A 21,818-nucleotide genomic window follows, 5' to 3' on the forward strand; every position below is an offset into this window, starting at 1 on the left:
AGCACCCTGGAAGCATGAAAATCACCATGGTCAGCGACTAGCTGCCGCCTCCCCCCCAATCCGGCACCCAACACCAAGGAACGTGGACACGAGACGTGTTTACTCTTTGGAAGGCGGGCGCTAGTCGCCCGGCCGTATTTATTAAAGTATGAAATTAAAAAAGGGTTTTAATTGCATAATCAACGATGAAATACAAAAATCAGCAGGACATTCAGTTATACAATCGTTATCAACAAGTTTGAGAGCCTGACCTTAACAAAACTCTAATACAAGTTGTTCCTAGCTTAACTAAACATCCTATCTTGATTTTTGTACATTTCTGGCCATATGGCAGGGTCACTACCGGTGTCAGGTCCTACAAGCTGCGCCTTCCCCTTAGAAGTGCGCATGCGCAGTGTTACCCCGGGAATTGCCCGGTCTACGCCCCAAACTCCATTTACCCACTAAAGGAGGGCCCTTACTCTGCGCCGGTGGCGTCATGAGTCCACGCGCGCGGGGTGGCTACCAGCCTAAGGAAAGCGTGAACTACTCCTACCCGCGCTCCTTTGCATATTACCTTGCCCCTGGAGTACTGGGAGTGGCCCGCAGGCTCCTCCCCCTGGGCGGGAACCTCCATAGGATGATGCCCGCCCCCTCAGACCTCAAATATGTGCTCACCGATAATGACCTTACCGCATGCCCCATACCTAATAAATACGACGACCTATGGAAAAAAGTCTAAAGGACAACTACACTGGCTAATAAATAACAGTATCCACGCATAGCTAAAGGGGAAAAAAGCCCTAACGACACATGGCATAAAATTACAATTCAGTTCACGCATGTTGCTCATAATCACAATATCTACGTATATCTACAAAGGGAAAAAAGGCCTAACGACACATATCTTCAAATATAGTTCACTTCACACATCATTTTTCTACAAAGGGAAAAAGGTCCTGACAACAGATCACAAAATACCACAACAACCTACTCTCTCCCGCGGTCTATACCTATGAAACTTACCATTAGACCGGCCATAACGCTGCTTAAGCTTTGTCCTAAGGGATGGTGGGTGGGAAACAAAGAAGCCCCGAACGCGGGGCACAACGTTCAGCGAGGGAGCGTCCAGGGACAAGGAAGTCTCCTGGGCGCTCCCTACTTCTTATTCCCGAGGGGCCGGGTGGCCCCTCCTCACGCCCGCCCCCCCCGACCCGGAACCAGTCCATTGATTCCGGGTCAGGAGGGGCGCCGGCCAATCGGCGGTGGGCCGCGCCCCCAGGGCACGCCCCCACCGTCGAAGGACCCGCGGGGAGAGGGGGTGAGGCGGTCGCCGCGCCGCCATGCGTGCGGGGGGGCCGAGGGCCCCCCCTTTTCACATGGTCAGCGACTAGCTGCCGCCTCCCCCCCAATCCGGCACCCAACACCAAGGAACGTGGACACGAGACGTGTTTACTCTTTGGAAGGCGGGCGCTAGTCGCCCGGCCGTATTTATTAAAGTATGAAATTAAAAAAGGGTTTTAATTGCATAATCAACGATGAAATACAAAAATCAGCAGGACATTCAGTTATACAATCGTTATCAACAAGTTTGAGAGCCTGACCTTAACAAAACTCTAATACAAGTTGTTCCTAGCTTAACTAAACATCCTATCTTGATTTTTGTACATTTCTGGCCATATGGCAGGGTCACTACCGGTGTCAGGTCCTACAAGCTGCGCCTTCCCCTTAGAAGTGCGCATGCGCAGTGTTACCCCGGGAATTGCCCGGTCTACACCCCAAACTCCATTTACCCACTAAAGGAGGGCCCTTACTCTGCGCCGGTGGCGTCATGAGTCCACGCGCGCGGGGTGGCTACCAGCCTAAGGAAAGCGTGAACTACTCCTACCCGCGCTCCTTTGCATATTACCTTGCCCCTGGAGTACTGGGAGTGGCCCGCAGGCTCCTCCCCCTGGGCGGGAACCTCCATAGGATGATGCCCGCCCCCTCAGACCTCAAATATGTGCTCACCGATAATGACCTTACCGCCACAGGCCAGTATTGTTAACCGACGATCTGGCCTCCCCCTCTAGCCCCTATCTAAGGACACATCCTCCTACCCCAGCCCTCCAGCCAAGCCCAGATATTGTCAGCCCATAGGACATTACCCTCTTCTGTCAGATGAACCCCGTCTTTCAAGTAGTACTTTTGACCCCAGATGCACCCATGAGGTATTGACTGTAACACGGGAGTTCGGAACAACCTATCCAGCCGTGTGTTGATCCTCTTTACCGAGTGATTCAACGCCCTGACTGAATCGCCCCCCCGCCACTGAAGTCGAGGTATTAGTTGTGACCATACTAGCGTGCACCCGGGGCAGGTCCTAGCTATCCAACCCGCTGTTGAGATAATCTCCTCAATCAAGGTGCGCCTGCCCAGTGTTGCCAAATCGTTCTCCCCAAGGTGAAGTATCACCACTGACGGTGGAGCCCGCTGGCGTGCTAACAGCCCTTGGAAGAATCCCCTAAACTCGTGAAGACACAACCCTCCTCTGCCAAAGAACGTGATATTCAACCCTAGTTGTGCCGCCCTTTCCTTCTTGACACCTGACAGGAAGACACATTCCGCTCGCTTCACATATGAATGACCAACAATCCAGACATTGCTCTTTGTTGTTTCCTGGTCGCCGCTCCGTGCCGATGAATATTGGCGGTGCCCGACGACAAATTCCTCCCCTGCGTAACAGGTCTGAGAAACTGTAAGAGAGCGGAAAAGAGACCAAGCGTGAGTGACAGGTAATCATAGCATGTCAATCCGAACATAACGTTTATAGCAGTCTGACGACCACCTCCCAATTGTCTTCACTCTTTCCACTGGGAGGCCCCCCGCCACCGCCTCAGTTGCTGCCCCAATCCTGAAGGAATGAGATCCAAAATCTCTAGGATCAAGACCCGCTTTTGTAACCCCTAATTCGAACACTCTCCTGAATTGATACCTGGTTAAGGGGCTCCCGTCGGCGTGACAGAGCAACGCCCTGCCTGCTGAACCGACCAATAACCCTATGAGTGATTCCACGTGCCTCACCGGGCAGCACGGGTTGGCGGGGGCCCGTTGCAGAACTATGGTGTGACCCCTAGCTTCTTGATCGGTCTTTGATTTCTGGATGATCACCCACATGGTGTCACCCCTTATCGTCACCCCAGCCTTCTGCAAGCCACCTAGTATGTCAGCCTTAGATCCTGCCACAAGTTCACTAATTCTCAGTGCCCCATAAAATGCCAGGGAGAATGCCGCCCTAAAAAGAAGCACTTCCCACTCTGAGTTACAAACAAACTCAAGCGTGCCCAGTAAGGCTGTTAGCCGGGCCAACCCCATGGGCTTCCTCTTATCCTTCTGGTGTCCCTGAATACGGCGCCATCCCCTTAAAGCCTTGCGTATCATAAAGGTATTGGTGGGATCCCGGAAGCCCCTAGCTTGAGCGAATAATGACACTGCTGCCCTATGTCTGGTTGCCGCTGCTACTGAGCGCCCCTCTTTGTGCATCCATTCTAAATAGGCTGCAAACCCATCCTCCTTCGCCCAAAGCACTTCCCACTGTGGCCCCAAAAAAGAACAATAAGACAGAAACGCCCCTTCGTAAGCCGTCTTGGTCCTGGGGGCTAGGCTAGCGACCACGAGGTCTTGTAATCTGGGGCACCAATCTGCCAAAGTACTGCTGGAAAGTGTGCTGGCGAGGGGTCTGCTGTGGGGAGATGTTCCCTGAAAACCTGCATTTTGAAGCGAGAAAGGGCGTCAGCAGCATTGTTTAAAACACCAGGGACATGTTTGGCTCTAAAATTAGCATTCAGTTTAAGGCAACGCAGAACAATTTCTTTGATCAAACGAAGTATGAAAGGACACCGTGCCCCCTGCTGATTGATACATTCCACCACTGTCATGTTATCTGACCAAAACACCACTGATCGGTTACATAGGTGTTCGGGCCAAACCATCAGTGCCACCCATATTGGAAAAAGTTCCAGGAAGCCAATGTTGCCGAGCAAACCCCATGTGTTCCATTCCTCTGGCCATTGTTGAGCGACCCACCTATTCCCTAGGATGGCACCAAAGCCCACACTACCGGCCGCATCGGTCCATAGTCCCAACTCCGCTGATGTAGTGAGCGGGCCGGGCCAGACCACCCTACCGTTAAAATCCTCCAGAAATGCCATCCAAATAAGCATATCCTGGCGAATTTCAGACGATAGGCGCGTGCGGTGGTGCCTTTCCCTCAGCCCCTGCATCGCGTGCGCGATGGAGCGAGAGAAGGGGCGAGCCATTGGGATGATTCTTAGTGCGAAATTCAGTTGCCCTACCACCTCCTGTAATTGCTGCAAAGTAACCTTCTCCTTGCGGAGGCATAACCGTAGCGACGTCTTGAATTTGCGCACCTTGTCCTTAGGTAGTCTAAAACATTTCTCCATCGAGTCAATCTCGATGCCCAGAAATTCCAAGCAGGTGGTCGGGCCCACCGTCTTCCCAGGCGCAAGCGGGACCCCAAAAGCCCGCATGAGCACGCAAAATTCCTGCAATGCTAGTGCGCACTCCTGAGAACCCGCTGTACCGAGGAAGAGGAAATCATCTAAGTAATGCATGACCCTCTGATGGCCTGTCACCTGTCTCATGGCCCATTCAAGAAATGAACTAAACATCTCAAAGTAGGCGCAAGAAATAGAACAACCCATAGGCATGCATTTGTCCATGTAGAACCTATCCCTAAAGGTGAAACCTAAAAGATGTCGATCTGCCGGGTGGACTGGGAGGAGGCGGAAGGCGGACTCTATGTCTGATTTCGCCATCAGCGCCCCGGGTCCCGTGGCCTGTAATAAGGTCACAGCCTGATCAAAAGAGGCGTACTTAACACTACAGATACCTTCGTCAATGGCATCATTCAGTGAGGCCCCCTTTGGCGCTGATAGGTTATGAATCAATCTGAATTGCCCCTTCTCTTTCTTGGGGACAACTCCCAGTGGGGAACACACAAAGTTGTGTACTGGCACTGCAGAATAAGGGCCAGATATCCTGCCTAAGGAAAGCTCCTTGTCAATTTTGGCAGCCACAACAGCCGGATTCTGTGTGACTGATAATTGATTTCTACAGTGCGCACTGCCTGTGTATCCCCCGGCCGGGATCCTAAAACCTTTAGAAAAACCTTCCTGTAGTAGGGTGGCCGCTTTGTGGTCAGGGTATCTGTTCAAGAATGGAATCATTGCCACCACATCCACTGGAGTGGGGGGGCGTGACGTGTCTGACTTATAGTGGCTTTCCCCTACCCCTCTGTCCCGTGTTACCTTGCTTGGACCTACAGGTAGATTCTGGATGAGAGGGGTGCCCACAGGAGGCACATGCATGCCTAAACTTACACGCGGCCCTTGTGCAGGTACGCTTATTAAAATCCCAGCACACTCCTTTCTTCTCTGGCCCACCTGCCCTAAATTTCCCAGGTACTTCACTCGTTTGGGGGGGCCGAAAGGGCTGCTGCGGTCTAGTGAACACCCTGCCCGCACCGAACTGAGGGGGAGGTGCAGTGTCAGAGAACTGTCTGTGCCAGGCCATGGAATCTACCGAGTCCCATGGTAATGCTCTATTGAATTCCAATGCCTTCCTAAAATTTACATCATAACCCTTCCATGCTTCCCCAGAATACTGCTGACTCCACCCCACAATCCTGCTCGAGTAGCAAGCCAATGCAGCCTGCAGATCTGGAGGACGCTCAGCCTTAACTGCAGTGAAAACGGCCCATGCTTGCATCCAATTATTGAGATTTTCCTCAACCCTGAATCTAGTGCACTGCGCCCTCCATTCACTTGGGAGCATCCACTCTTTCAGTGCTTTCGCCTGCTCCATTTCCCTATTATCCAATAATAAAGAATAAATGTACACGTATTTATCAGCCCAAATCATTTCTTTAACAGCTAAAGACACATGTTGAGCTAGATTTTCGCTCCTGGAAGGTACTACACCGTCCCCCAAGAGCGGCAATGCCACTTCCTTACCAAGCGCGGGCACCGGGGGCGGCTGCCCTTGTACTCCGTCCAGCTGGGGAACACTTGGACCTGCAAGGGGAGAAGAAATTGGCAATGCAACACTGTCGGCGATCGGTGCCGATCTGATTTTTTCTACGAACCTTGCCGCCTCTGCCGCATGGTCTGCAGCATTCGGGAAGGCTCCTCCTTTTTGGAGCCATGGCATCATGGCCGTTAACTGAGATAACAATTCGGGTGGCATTGAATCTACGTTACCCCCCGGGACAACAGGTACCACTGGGGTTATGCCCAGTGGTCCTGGCACAGCTGGCAGGGCGGGCGTCGGGTGCGGCCCGCCTGTACCCGGGATTGTGGGCACCGGTGCGGAAGCAGCCCCAGCGTCTACTGGTTGACCTGCCGGCACCGGCACCCCAGGGGCAATGGGTGTAGGCACATGCGGGGGTGGGACCACCGCGGGCGGTGCGGCGGGTAACGTATCCCCTGGGCCTGGGGTGGGTACCGCCTCCTTGGGTCTTTTGGACCTAGGTTTCCCTTGCGGGGTGACAAATTCCCCTCTTGGCACTGGTGCCACCCTCTTGCGGACCGGTCTCCCGGACGGGCCCGGTGCCTCGCCATCTCTATCCTCCAGCCGGGCTTCCCGCTCCTTAATTTGTCCTAGCTGTTGTTTAATGTCACTCATCTCCCGCATCATAGCCCGCATCATAGCCTCCATGTTGGACCCCCTTTTTCCACCCCTTGGACCTGGCATGATGCTAACCCCCCAAAAACACCCGCTGCCTACTTAATTCCCAACAGGTCAGCTGTGTGTACCTTTCAGATGGAGGGTCACCAGGGGGCTTTCAGCACCATGCAACGGCGACCGCAACACTAGCGGCTTGTCCGCTTATGTAAGGGGGTGAGTAAACCTAATGTAGACCCACCCGGCGGCCACCAGGAGCGATGAATGCCGGCCCCCCGTACCCCTCGTACCGACCAGTCCTGCGTCCTCGCCGGCGATAAAGATCAGTGGTTCAGGTCGACACCACGTTGCACGCTGACCGCCTTTCCGCTAGATAATCGCACCAAAATTGTCGTTGAATTGCCTGCAATTGAGACTTGTATTAACACAGTGTACTGAAACAGGGACGGATTTAGGGAAACCAAGTTTAAATACAATTGTACCCCCCTGTCCACCTCCCTGGTGCTGTGCACCACAAAATCAATATCAGCTCACTTCCCAACAATATTCCGCATAAACAAGATCAGGCAAAACAATGCACCCTAGAACCGCACTGTACTGAACACTTGTGTAATGATTACGAGCACCAGGTCACTTATTTACTAACACCCCGCTTTCCTGTAAAATTGTACTTCGTTTCTAATCATGACACCCTATTACTTGTTCATAAATACATGGCAGCCGTGTAACAATCTTAATTGTTCCAAACAAACTGTGCAATATTCCCTTGGGGACTCTGCTCAACTTCCTTTTCAGCGTGAGTGAGGATGCGCGCCAAAACAACCGCCTATTCAAATTACCCCGCAGTCTCTACACTACCTGGACGGCCACAGAATGCGCGCGAATGCCACACAATTGAGAAAGGGGGCGTCCGAGTACTTTGTTAACTATCCCGCTTTCTAAACCAACAGAGCCACAGAATGCCTCCGCAATTCCCAGGCTCTTTATTTCCCCTTTCCCAACAGCGCGCTCACCGCTTGTGCAGTCCGCGCCTCTACCCCCTGTCCCCACACGATACCTCCTGCGCCTCAGCAACGGGCCGCTCCGCTTGTGGAGTCCGCGCCTCCACCCCCTGTCCCCACACGATACCTCTCCGCCCTCCGTAAGGGGCCGCACCACGCCTCGTCCGCCCGCGGCTTGGATTCCTCGATGAGTCGCCGCCTCCGCAACCCGCGATGCGATGTTCCTCGCCTCGCCCTAGCTCCACGACGCTGAAAAACAAGCGGGAATAATTAACAAAGGCAGCCCGCTCCTCTACGACGCGGCGGCTCCGAATGTCCGATTTCTGCTCCGCTCCACGTGCTCCGCTCCACGGTAAACGCACACCTGAAAAATATAAAGAGAGATTACTAAACAAAGAAGCCCCGAACGCGGGGCACAACGTTCAGCGAGGGAGCGTCCAGGGACAAGGAAGTCTCCTGGGCGCTCCCTACTTCTTATTCCCGAGGGGCCGGGTGGCCCCTCCTCACGCCCGCCCCCCCCGACCCGGAACCAGTCCATTGATTCCGGGTCAGGAGGGGCGCCGGCCAATCGGCGGTGGGCCGCGCCCCCAGGGCACGCCCCCACCGTCGAAGGACCCGCGGGGAGAGGGGGTGAGGCGGTCGCCGCGCCGCCATGCGTGCGGGGGGGCCGAGGGCCCCCCCTTTTCATTTAAACATGCTAATTTTAGCTCTAAAACTAATAATCCACCTACAAATGTGAACTGACGTTCAAAAATAAAACATTTGAAAACGGACCATTTTTCACCTTTCTGAAGCATGACGTAATGGGGGGGGTGTTATCTCTTTTGTCAAAAATCAGCCGTTTTTGCTTGAACATTAACCCCTTCAGCGCTAATGACAAGGGTAACTCGTCATGGAGTTTCCATTGATTTCAATGGAAATTACATTGATTTGCAGGCACCACCCTTAGCATCCAAGTGGTTAAAGGCCTCCAAATGGTATTTAATTCACTTCCCGGGGTGAAGAAACACTTTTTGAGACCTCAGAGTGAGCAAATTGGCCATTTTCATGCACTTTTAACCATTCCACAAATCCTGTGTTTAGAGCCCCTGGAAGCATGAAAATCACTTTAAACATGCTAATTTTAGCTCTAAAACTAATAATCCACCTACAAATGTGAACTGACGTTCAAAAATAAAACATTTGAAAATGGAAAAATGTTCACCTTTCTGAAGCATGACGTAATGGGGGGGTGTTATCTCTTTTGTCAAAAATCAGCCGTTTTTGCTTGAAAATTAAATGCCTCCAAATGGTATTTAATTCACTTCCCGGGGTGAAGAAACACTTTTTGAGACCTCCGAGTGAGCAAATTGGCCATTTTCATGCACTTTTAACCATTCCACTAATCTTGTGTTTAGGGCCCCTGGAAGCATGAAAATCACTTTAAACAGGCTAATTTTAGCTCTAAAACTAATAATCCACCTACAAATGTGAACTGACGTTCAAAAATAAAACATTTGAAAACGGACCATTTTTCACCTTTCTGAAGCATGACGTAATGGGGGGGTGTTATCTCTTTTGTCAAAAATCCGCCGTTTTTGCTTGAACATTAAATGCCTCCAAATGGTATTTAATTCACTTCCCGGGCCCCTGGAAGCATGAAAATCACTTTAAACATGCTAATTTTTGCTCTAAAACTGATGATCCACCTACAAATGTGAACTGACATTCAAAAATAAAACATTTGAAAACAAATAATTTTTCACCTTTCTGAAGCATGACGTAATGGGGGGGGGGTGTTATCTCTTTTGTCAAAAATCAGCCGTTTTTGCTTGAACATTAAATGCCTCCAAATGGTATTTAATTCACTTCCCGGGGTGAAGAAACACTTTTTGAGACCTCAGAGTGAGCAAATTGGCCATTTTCATGCACTTTTAACCATTCCACAAATCTTGTGTTTAGGGCCCCTGGAAGCATGAAAATCACTTTAAACATGCTAATTTTAGCTCTAAAACTAATAATTCACCTACAAATGTGAACTGACGTTCAAAAATAAAACATTTGAAAACTGACCATTTTTCACCTTTCTGAAGCATGACGTAATGGGGGGTGTTATCTCTTTTGTCAAAAATCAGCCGTTTTTGCTTGAACATTAAATGCCTCCAAATGGTATTTAATTCACTTCCCGGGCCCCTGGAAGCATTAAAATCACTTTAAACATGCTAATTTTAGCTCTAAAACTAATATTCCACCTACAAATGTGAACTGACGTTCAAAAATGAAACATTTGAAAACGGACCATTTTTCACCTTTCTGAAGAATGACGTAATGGGGGTGTTATCTCTTTTGTCAAAAATCAGCTGTTTTTGCTTGAACATTAAATGCCTCCAAATGGTATTTAATTCACTTCCCGGGGTGAAGAAACACTTTTTGAGACCTCAGAGTGAGCAAATTGGCCATTTTCATGCACTTTTAACCATTCCACAAACCTTGTGTTTAGAGCCCCTGGAAGCATGAAAATCACTTTAAACATGCTAATTTTAGCTCTAAAACTAATAATCCACCTACAAATGTGAACTGACGTACAAAAATAAAACATTTGAAAACGGAAAATTTTTCACCTTTCTGAAGCATGACGTAATGGGGGGGTTGTTATCTCTTTTGTCAAAAATCAGCCATTTTTGCTTGAACATTAAATGCCTCCAAATGGTATTTAATTCACTTCCCGGGCCCCTGGAAGCATGAAAATCACTTTAAACATGCTAATTTTAGCTCTAAAACTGATGATCCACCTACAAATGTGAACTGACGTTCAAAAATAAAACATTTGAAAACTGACAATTTTTCACCTTTCTGAAGCATGACGTAATGGGGGGGTGTTATCTCTTTTGTAAAAAATCAGCCGTTTTTGCTTGAACATTAAATGCCTCCAAATGGTATTTAATTCACTTCCCGGGGTGAAGAAACACTTTTTGAGACCTCAGAGTGAGCAAATTGGCCATTTTCTTGCACTTTTAAACATTCCACAAATCTTGTGTTTAGGGCCCCTGGAAGCATGGAAATCACTTTAAACATGCTAATTTTAGCTCTAAAACTAATAATCCACCTACAAATGTGAACTGACGTTCAAAAATAAAACATTTGAAAACGGAAAAATGTTCACCTTTCTGAAGCATGACGTAATGGGGGGGTGTTATCTCTTTTGTCAAAAATCAGCCGTTTTTGCTTGAAAATTAAATGCCTCCAAATGGTATTTAATTCACTTCCCGGGGTGAAGAAACACTTTTTGAGACCTCCGAGTGAGCAAATTGGCCATTTTCATGCACTTTTAACCATTCCACTAATCTTGTGTTTAGGGCCCCTGGAAGCATGAAAATCACTTTAAACATGCTAATTTTAGCTCTAAAACTAATAATCCACCTACAAATGTGAACTGACGTTCAAAAATAAAACATTTGAAAACGGACCATTTTTCACCTTTCTGAAGCATGACGTAATGGGGGGGTGTTATCTCTTTTGTCAAAAATCCGCCGTTTTTGCTTGAACATTAAATGCCTCCAAATGGTATTTAATTCACTTCCCGGGCCCCTGGAAGCATGAAAATCACTTTAAACATGCTAATTTTTGCTCTAAAACTGATGATCCACCTACAAATGTGAACTGACATTCAAAAATAAAACATTTGAAAACAAATAATTTTTCACCTTTCTGAAGCATGACGTAATGGGGGGGGTGTTATCTCTATTGTCAAAAATCAGCCGTTTTTGCTTGAACATTAAATGCCTCCAAATGGTATTTAATTCACTTCCCGGGGTGAAGAAACACTTTTTGAGATCTCAGAGTGAGCAAATTGGCCATTTTCATGCACTTTTAACCATTCCACAAATCTTGTGTTTAGAGCCCCTGGAAGCATGAAAATCACTTTAAACATGCTAATTTTAGCTCTAAAACTGATGATCCACCTAAAAAATGTGAACTGACGTTCAAAAATAAAACATTTGAAACCGGACCATTTTTCACCTTTCTGAAGCATGACGTAATGGGGGGGTGTTAACTCTTTTGTAAAAAATCAGCTGTTTTTGCTTGAACATTAAATGCCTCCAAATGGTAATTAATTCACTTCCCGGGCCCCTGGAAGCATGAAAATCACTTTAAACATGCTAATTTTAGCTCTAAAACTAATAATCCACCTACAAATGTGAACTGACGTTCAAAAATAAAACATTTGAAAACGGACCATTTTTCACCTTTCTGAAGAATGACGTAATGGGGGGGTGTTATCTCTTTTGTCAAAAAACAGCTGTTTTTGCTTGAACATTAAATGCCTCCAAATGGTATTTAATTCACTTCCCGGGGTGAAGAAACACTTTTTGAGACCTCAGAGTGAGCAAATTGGCCATTTTCATGCACTTTTAACCATTCCACAAATCTTGTGTTTAGGGCCCCTGGAAGCATGAAAATCACTTTAAACATGCTAATTTTAGCTCTAAAACTAATAATTCACCTACAAATGTGAACTGACGTTCAAAAATAAAACATTTGAAAACTGACCATTTTTCACCTTTCTGAAGCATGACGTAATGGGGGGGTGTTATCTCTTTTGTCAAAAATCAGCCGTTTTTGCTTGAACATTAAATGCCTCCAAATGGTATTTAATTCACTTCCCGGGCCCCTGGAAGCATGAAAATCACTTTAAACATGCTAATTTTAGCTCTAAAACTAATATTCCACCTACAAATGTTAACTGACGTTCAAAAATGAAACATTTGAAAACGGACAATTTTTCACCTTTCTGAAGCATGACGTAATGGGGGATGTTATCTCTTTTGTCAAAAATCAGCAGTTTTTGCTTGAACATTAAATGCATCCAAATGGTATTTAATTCACTTCCCGGGGTGAAGAAACACTTTTTGAGACCTCAGAGTGAGCAAATTGGCCATTTTCATGCACTTTTAACCATTCCACAAATCTTGTGTTTAGGACCCCTGGAAGCATGAAAATCACTTTAAACATGCTCATTTTAGCTCTAAAACTGATGATCCACCTACAAATGTGAACTGACGTTCAAAAATAAAACATTTGAAAATGGACAATTTTTCACCTTTCTGAAGCATGACGTAATGGGGGGTGTTATCTCTTTTGTCAAAAATCAGCCGTTTTTGCTTGAACATTAAATGCCTCCAAATGGTATTTAATTCACTTCCCGGGGTGAAGAAACACTTTTTGAGACCTTAGAGTGAGCAAATTGGCAATTTTCATGCACTTTTAACCATTCCACAAATCTTGTGTTTAGGGCCCCTGGAAGCATGAAAATCACTTTAAACATGCTAATTTTAGCTCTAAAACTAATAATCCACCTACAAATGTGAACTGACGTTCAAAAATAAAACATTTGAAAACGGACTATTTTTCACCTTTCTGAAGCATGACGTAATGTGGGGGTGTTATCTCTTTTGTCAAAAATCAGCCGTTTTTGCTTGAACATTAAATGCCTCCAAATGGTATTTAATTCACTTCCCGGGGTGAAGAAACACTTTTTGAGACCTCAGAGTGAGCAAATTGGCCATTTTCATGCACCTTTAACCATTCCATTAATCTTGTGTTTAGGGCCCCTGGAAGCATGATAATCACTTTAAACATGCTAATTTTAGCTCTAAAACTAATAATCAACCTACAAATGTGAACTGACGTTCAAAAATAAAACATTTGAAAACGGACCATTTTTCACATTTCTGAAGAATGGCGTAATGGGGGGGTGTTATCTCTTTTGTCAAAAATCAGCTGCTTTTGCTTGAACATTAAATGCCTCCAAATGGTATTTAATTCACTTCCCGGGCCCCTGGAAGCATGAAAATCGCTTTAAACATGCTAATTTTAGCTCTAAAACTGATGATCCACCTACAAATGTGAACTGACATTCAAAAATAAAACATTTGAAAACTGACAATTTTTCACCTTTCTGAAGCATGACGTAATAGGGGGTGTTATCTCTTTTGTCAAAAATCAGCTGTTTTTGCTTGAACATTAAATGCCTCCAAATGGTATTTAATTCACTTCCCAGGGTGAAGAAACACTTTTTGAGACCTCAGAGTGAGCAAATTGGCCATTTTCATGCACTTTTAACCATTCCACAAATCTTGTGTTTAGGGCCTCTGGAAGCATAAAAATCACTTTAAACATGCTAATTTTAGATCTAAAACTGATGATCCACCTACAAATGTGAACTGACGTTCAAAAATAAAACATTTGAAAACGGACCATTTTTCACATTTCTGAAGAATGACGTAATGGGGGGTGTTATCTCTTTTGTCAAAAATCAGCTGTTTTTGCTTGAACATTAAATGCCTCCAAATGGTATTTAATTCACTTCCCGGGCCCATGGAAGCATGAAAATCACTTTAAACACTCTAATTTTAGCTCTAAAACTGATGATCCACCTACAAATGTGAACTGACATTCAAAAATAAAACATTTGAAAACGGACAATTGTTCACCTTTCTGAAACATGACGAAATGGGGGGTGTTATCTCTTTTGTCAAAAATCAGCTGTTTTTGCTTGAACATTAAATGCCTCCAAATGGTATTTAATTCACTTCCCAGGGTGAAGAAACCCTTTTTGAGACCTCAGAGTGAGCAAATTGGCCATTTTCATGCACTTTTAACCATTCCACAAATCTTGTATTTAGGGCCTCTGGAAGCATGAAAATCACTTTAAACATGCTAATTTTAGATCTAAAACTGATGATCCACCTACAAATGTGAACTGACGTTCAAAAATCAAACATTTGAAAACGGAAAAATGTTCACCTTTCTGAAGCATGACGTAATGGGGGGGGTGTTATCTCTTTTGTCAAAAATCAGCTGTTTTTTCTTGAACATTAAATGCCTCCAAATGGTATTTAATTCACTTCCCGGGCCCCTGGAAGCATGAAAATCACTTTGAACATGCTAATTTTAGCTCTAAAACTAATCATCCACCTACAAATGTTAACTGACGTTCAAAAATGAAACATTTGAAAACTGACCATTTTTCACCTTTCTGAAGCATGACGTAATGGGGGGTGTGTTATCTCTTTTGTCAAAAATAAGCCGTTTTTGTTTTAACATTAAATGCCTCCAAATGGTATTTAATTCACTTCCCGGGGTGAAGAAACACTTTTTGAGACCTCCGAGTGAGCAAATTGGCCATTTTCATGCACTTTTAACCATTCCACAAATCTTGTGTTTAGGGCCCCTGGAAGCATGAAAATCACTTTAAACATGCTAATTTTAGCTCTAAAACTAATAATCCACCTACAAATGTGAACTGACGTACAAAAATAAAACATTTGAAAACGGAAAAATGTTCACCTTTCTGAAGCATGACGTAATGGGGGGGTTGTTATCTCTTTTGTCAAAAATCAGCCGTTTTTGCTTGAACATTAAATGCCTCCAAATGGTATTTATTTCACTTCCCGGGCCCCTGGAAGCATAAAAATCACTTTAAACATGCTAATTTTAGCTCTAGAAATAATAATCCACCTACAAATGTGAACTGACGTTCAAAAATAAAACATTTGAAAACTGACCATTTTTTACCTTTCTGAAGCTTGACATAATGGGGAAGTGTTATCTCTTTTGTCAAAAATCAGCCGTTTTTGCTTGAACATTAAATGCCTCCAAATGGTATTTAATTCACTTCTCGGGCCCCTGGAAGCATGAAAATCACTTTAAACATGCTAATTTTAGCTCTAAAACTGATGATCCACCTACAAATGTGAACTGACATTCAAAAATAAAACATTTGAAAACAGACAATTTTTCACCTTTCTGAAGCATGACGTAATGGGGGGATGTTATCTCTTTTGTCAAAAATCAGCAGTTTTTGCTAGAACATTAAATGCCTCCAAATGGTATTTAATTCACTTCCCGGGGTGAAGAAACACTTTTTGAGACCTCAGAGTGAGCAAATTGGCCATTTTCATGCACTTTTAACCATTCCACAAATCCTGTGTTTAGGGCCCCTGGAAGCATGAAAATCACTTTAAACATGCTAATTATAGCTCTAAAACTAATAATCCACCTACAAATGTGAACTGACGTTCAAAAATCAAACATTTGAAAACAGAAAAATGTTCACATTTCTGAAGCATGACGTAATGGGGGGGTGTTATCTCTTTTGTCAAAAATCTGCCGTTTTTGCTTGAACATTAAATGCCTCCAAATGGTATTTAATTATCTTCCCGGGGTGAAGAAACACTTTTTGAGACCTCAGAGTGAGCAAATTGGCCATTTTCATGCACTTTTAACTTTTTAACCATTCCACTAATCTTGTGTTTAGGGCCCCTGGAAGCATGAAAATCACTTTAAACATGCTAATTTTAGCTCTATTAGTAATAATCCACCTACAAATGTGAACTGACGTTCAAAAATAAAACCTTTGAAAACGTACCATTTTTCACCTTTCTGAAGCATGACGTAAATGGGGGATTGTTATCTCTTTTGTCAAAAATCAGCCGGTTTTTGCTTGAACATTAAATGCCCCCAAATGGTATTTAATTCACTTCCCGGGGTAAAGAAACACTTTTTGAGACCTCAGAGTGAGCAAATTGGCCATTTTCATGCACTTTTAACCATTCCACAAATCTTGTGTTTAGGGCCCCTGGAAGCATGAAAATCACTTTAAACATGCTAATTTTAGCTCTAAAACGAATAATCCACCTACAAATGTGAACTGACGTTCAAAAATCAAACATTTGAAAACGGACCATTTTTCACCTTTCTGAAGCATGACGTAATGGGGGGGTGTTATCTCTTTTGTCAAAAATCAGCCGTTTTTGCTTGAACATTAAAGGCCTCCAAATGGTATTTAATTCACTTCCCGGGGTGAAGAAACACTTTTTGAGACCTCAGAGTGAGCAAATTGGCCATTTTCATGCACTTTTAACCATTCCACAAATCTTGTGTTTAGAGCCCCTGGAAGCATGAAAATCACTTTAAACATGCTAATTTTAGCTCTAAAACTAATAATCCACCTACAAATGTGAACTGACGTTCAAAAATAAAACATTTGAAAAGGGACCATTTTTCACCTTTCTGAAGAATGACGTAATGGGGGGGTGTTATCTCTTTTGTAAAAAATCTGCCGTTTTTGCTTGAACATTAAATGCCTCCAAATGGTATTTAATTATCTTCCCGGGGTGAAGAAACACTTTTTGAGACCTCAGAGTGAGCAAATTGGCCATTTTCATGCACTTTTAACCATTCCACAAGTCTTGTGTTTAGAGCCCCTGGAAGCATGAAAATCACTTTAAACATGCTAATTTTAGCTCTAAAACTGATGATCCACCTAAAAAATGTGAACTGACGTTCAAAAATAAAACATTTGAAAACGGACCATTTTTCACCTTTCTGAAGAATGACGTAATGGGGGGGTGTTATCTCTTTTGTCAAAAATCAGCTGTTTTTGCTTGAACATTAAATGCCTCCAAATGGTATTTAATTCACTTCCCGGGGTGAAGAAACACTTTTTGAGACCTCAGAGTGAGCAAATTGGCCATTTTCATGCACTTTCAACCATTCCACAAATCTTGTGTTTAGGGCCCCTGGAAGCATGAAAATCACTTTAAACATGCTAATTTTAGCTCTAAAACTGATGATCCACCTACAAATGTGAACTGACGTTCAAAAATAAAACATTTGAAAACGGACCATTTTTCACCTTTCTGAAGAATGACGTAATGGGGGGGTGTTATCTCTTTTGTCAAAAATCAGCTGTTTTTGCTTGAACATTAAATGCCTCCAAATGGTATTTAATTCACTTCCCGGGCCCCTGGAAGCATGAAAATCACTTTAAACATGCTAATTTTAGCTCTAAAACTGATGATCCACCTACAAATGTGAACTGACATTCAAAAATAAAACAATTGAAAACTGACAATTTTTCACCTTTCTGAAGCATGACGTAATGGGGGGGGTGTTATCTCTTTTGTCAAAAATCAGCTGTTTTTGCTTGAACATTAAATGCCTCCAAATGGTATTTAATTGACTTCCCGGGCCCCTGGAAGCATGAAAATCACTTTAAACATGCTAATTTTAGCTCTAAAACTAATAATCCACCTACAAATGTGAATTGACGTTCAAAAATAAAACATTTGAAAACGAACCATTTTTCACCTTTCTGAAGAATGACGTAATGGGGCGGGGGTGTTATCTCTTTTGTCAAAAATCAGCCGTTTTTGCTTGAACATTAAATGCCTCCAAATGGAATTTAATTCACTTCCCGGGGTGAAGAAACACTTTTTGAGACCTCAGAGTGAGCAAATTGAACATTTTCATGCACTTTTAACCATTCCACAAATCTTGTGTTTAGAGCACCCTGGAAGCATGAAAATCACTTTAAACATGCTAATTTTAGCTCTAAAACTAATAATCCACCTACAAATGTGAACTGACGTTCAAAAATAAAACATTTGAAAACGGACCATTTTTCACCTTTCTGAAGCATGACGTAATGGGGGGGTGTTATCTCTTTTGTCAAAAATCAGCCGTTTTTGCTTGAACATTAAAGGCCTCCAAATGGTATTTAATTCACTTCCCGGGGTGAAGAAACACTTTTTGAGACCTCAGAGTGAGCAAATTGGCCATTTTCATGCACTTTTAACCATTCCACAAATCCTGTGTTTAGAGCCCCTGGAAGCATGAAAATCACTTTAAACATGCTAATTTTAGCTCTAAAACTAATAATCCACCTACAAATGTGAACTGACGTTCAAAAATAAAACATTTGAAAACGGAAAAATGTTCACCTTTCTGAAGCATGACGTAATGGGGGGGTGTTATCTCTTTTGTCAAAAATCAGCCGTTTTTGCTTGAAAATTAAATGCCTCCAAATGGTATTTAATTCACTTCCCGGGGTGAAGAAACTCTTTTTGAGACCTCCGAGTGAGCAAATTGGCCATATTCATGCACTTTTAACCATTCCACTAATCTTGTGTTTAGGGCCCCTGGAAGCATGAAAATCACTTTAAACATGCTAATTTTAGCTCTAAAACTAATAATCCACCTACAAACGTGAACTGACGTTCAAAAATAAAACATTTGAAAACGGACAATTTTTCACCTTTCTGAAGCATGACGTAATGGGGGGGTGTTATCTCTTTTGTCAAAAATCCGCCGTTTTTGCTTGAACATTAAATGCCTCCAAATGGTATTTAATTCACTTCCCGGGCCCCTGGAAGCATGAAAATCACTTTAAACATGCTAATTTTTGCTCTAAAACTGATGATCCACCTACAAATGTGAACTGACATTCAAAAATAAAACATTTGAAAACAAATAATTTTTCACCTTTCTGAAGCATGACGTAATGGGGGGGGTGTTATCTCTTTTGTCAAAAATCAGCCGTTTTTGCTTGAACATTAAATGCCTCCAAATGGTATTTAATTCACTTCCCGGGGTGAAGAAACACTTTTTGAGATCTCAGAGTGAGCAAATTGGCCATTTTCATGCACTTTTAACCATTCCACAAATCTTGTGTTTAGAGCCCCTGGAAGCATGAAAATCACTTTAAACATGCTAATTTTAGCTCTAAAACTGATGATCCACCTAAAAAATGTGAACTGACGTTCAAAAATAAAACATTTGAAACCGGACCATTTTTCACCTTTCTGAAGCATGACGTAATGGGGGGTGTTAACTCTTTTGTAAAAAATCAGCTGTTTTTGCTTGAACATTAAATGCCTCCAAATGGTAATTAATTCACTTCCCGGGCCCCTGGAAGCATGAAAATCACTTTAAACATGCTAATTTTAGCTCTAAAACTAATAATCCACCTACAAATGTGAACTGACGTTCAAAAATAAAACATTTGAAAACGGACCATTTTTCACCTTTCTGAAGAATGACGTAATGGGGGGGAGTTATCTCTTTTGTCAAAAAACTGCTGTTTTTGCTTGAACATTAAATGCCTCCAAATGGTATTTAATTCACTTCCCGGGGTGAAGAAACACTTTTTGAGACCTCAGAGTGAGCAAATTGGCCATTTTCATGCACTTTTAACCATTCCACAAATCTTGTGTTTAGGGCCCCTGGAAGCATGAAAATCACTTTAAACATGCTAATTTTAGCTCTAAAACTAATAATCCACCTACAAATGAGAACTGACGTTCAAAAATAAAACATTTGAAAACTGACTATTTTTCACCTTTCTGAAGCATGACGTAATGTGGGGGTGTTATCTCTTTTGTCAAAAATCAGCCGTTTTTGCTTGAATATTAAATTCCTCCAAATGGTATTTAATTCACTTCCCGGGGTGAAGAAACACTTTTTGAGACCTCAGAGTGAGCAAATTGGCCATTTTCATGCACCTTTAACCATTCCATTAATCTTGTGTTTAGGGCCCCTGGAAGCATGATAATCACTTTAAACATGCTAATTTTAGCTCTAAAACTAATAATCAACCTACAAATGTGAACTGACGTTCAAAAATAAAACATTTGAAAACGGACCATTTTTCACATTTCTGAAGAATGGCGTAATGGGGGGGTGTTATCTCTTTTGTCAAAAATCAGCTGCTTTTGCTTGAACATTAAATGCCTCCAAATGGTATTTAATTCACTTCCCGGGCCCCTGGAAGCATGAAAATCGCTTTAAACATGCTAATTTTAGCTCTAAAACTGATGATCCACCTACAAATGTGAACTGACATTCAAAAATAAAACATTTGAAAACGGACAATTTTTCACCTTTCTGAAGCATGACGTAATGGGGGGTGTTATCTCTTTTGTCAAAAATCAGCTGTTTTTGCTTGAACATTAAATGCCTCCAAATGGTATTTAATTCACTTCCCAGGGTGAAGAAACACTTTTTGAGACCTCAGAGTGAGCAAATTGGCCATTTTCATGCACTTTTAACCATTCCACAAATCTTGTGTTTAGGGCCTCTGGAAGCATAAAAATCACTTTAAACATGCTAATTTTAGATCTAAAACTGATGATCCACCTACAAATGTGAACTGACGTTCAAAAATAAAACATTTGAAAACGGACCATTTTTCACATTTCTGAAGAATGACGTAATGGGGGGTGTTATCTCTTTTGTCAAAAATCAGCTGTTTTTGCTTGAACATTAAATGCCTCCAAATGGTATTTAATTCACTTCCCGGGCCCATGGAAACATGAAAATCACTTTAAACATGCTAATTTTAGCTCTAAAACTGATGATCCACCTACAAATGTGAACTGACATTCAAAAATAAAACATTTGAAAACGGACAATTTTTCACCTTTCTGAAACATGACGTAATGGGGGGTGTTATCTCTTTTGTCAAAAATCAGCTGTTTTTGCTTGAACATTAAATGCCTCCAAATGGTATTTAAGTCACTTCCCAGGGTGAAGAAACACTTTTTGAGACCTCAGAGTGAGCAAATTGGCCATTTTCATGCACTTTTAACCATTCCACAAATCTTGTGTTTAGGGCCTCTGGAAGCATGAAAATCACTTTAAACATGCTAATTTTAGATCTAAAACTGATGATCCACCTACAAATGTGAACTGACGTTCAAAAATGAAACATTTGAAAACGGACCATGTTTCACCTTTCTGAAGAATGACGTAATGGGGGTGTTATCTCTTTTGTCAAAAATCAGCTGTTTTTACTGGAACATTAAATGCCTCCAAATGGTATTTAATTGACTTCCCGGGCCCCTGGAAGCATAAAAATCACTTTAAACATGCTAATTTTAGCTCTAAAAATAATAATCCACCTACAAATGTGAACTGACGTTCATAAATAAAACATTTGAAAACTGATCATTTTTTACCTTTCTGAAGCTTGACGTAATGGGGAAGTGTTATCTCTTTTGTCAAAAATCAGCCGTTTTTGCTTGAACATTAAATGCGTCCAAATGGTATTTAATTCACTTCTCGGGCCCCTGGAAGCATGAAAATCACTTTAAACATGCTAATTTTAGCTCTAAAACTGATGATCCACCTACAAATGTGAACTGACATTCAAAAATAAAACATTTGAAAACAGACAATTTTTCACCTTTCTGAAGCATGACGTAATGGGGGGATGTTATCTCTTTTGTCAAAAATCAGCAGTTTTTGCTAGAACATTAAATGCCTCCAAATGGTATTTAATTCACTTCCCGGGGTGAAGAAACACTTTTTGAGACCTCAGAGTGAGCAAAT

Source organism: Lissotriton helveticus, chromosome 9, assembly GCF_964261635.1.
Source record: "Lissotriton helveticus chromosome 9, aLisHel1.1, whole genome shotgun sequence".
In the NCBI taxonomy this organism is placed as follows: Eukaryota; Metazoa; Chordata; class Amphibia; order Caudata; family Salamandridae; genus Lissotriton; species Lissotriton helveticus.